Genomic DNA, 373 nt, shown 5'->3' on the forward strand with positions numbered 1-373 from the left:
GGAAGAGCAGAGAGCTCAGCGGTGGCTGTGAAGCGGAAGCCCCACAGGTGCCGAGGACCTGGAGCAGAGCAGGCGAGGCTTCCTGGGCGGGACTGGGAGCGCCAGCCGGAGACCCCCGCGTCGTCGAGGCCTGGCGGTCTGGGCGCAGGGAGCTCTCTGCCTCGGCGCGGCGTGCCCAGCAGTGTGCCGAGCCATCTGAGCGCCAGCTGGAGGGAGTGCTGCACGCGCAGAGCCAAGCAGGCAGATGGAAGAAGTCTACCTTCTCGCCATGTGTCTTAGTGACTCGTCTTCCTCGGAGTCGGGCCGGGACGTTGCTCGTGACGGTGTGTGAAGCTTGGTCTCGAGGCACGGGGGGCTGGACCTCACCTACCCG

The 373-nt window shown here is 67.6% G+C and overlaps 1 protein-coding gene across 1 annotated transcript in view; it reads left to right on the forward strand.

The window, feature by feature from the left end:
* Positions 1–373, forward strand: part of COL4A2 (collagen type IV alpha 2 chain) — a 182,075-nt gene that overhangs the window by 115,852 nt on the left and 65,850 nt on the right.

Source organism: Tupaia chinensis, unplaced genomic scaffold, assembly GCF_000334495.1.
Source record: "Tupaia chinensis unplaced genomic scaffold, TupChi_1.0 Scaffold000644_1, whole genome shotgun sequence".
NCBI classification, from domain to species: Eukaryota; Metazoa; Chordata; class Mammalia; order Scandentia; family Tupaiidae; genus Tupaia; species Tupaia belangeri.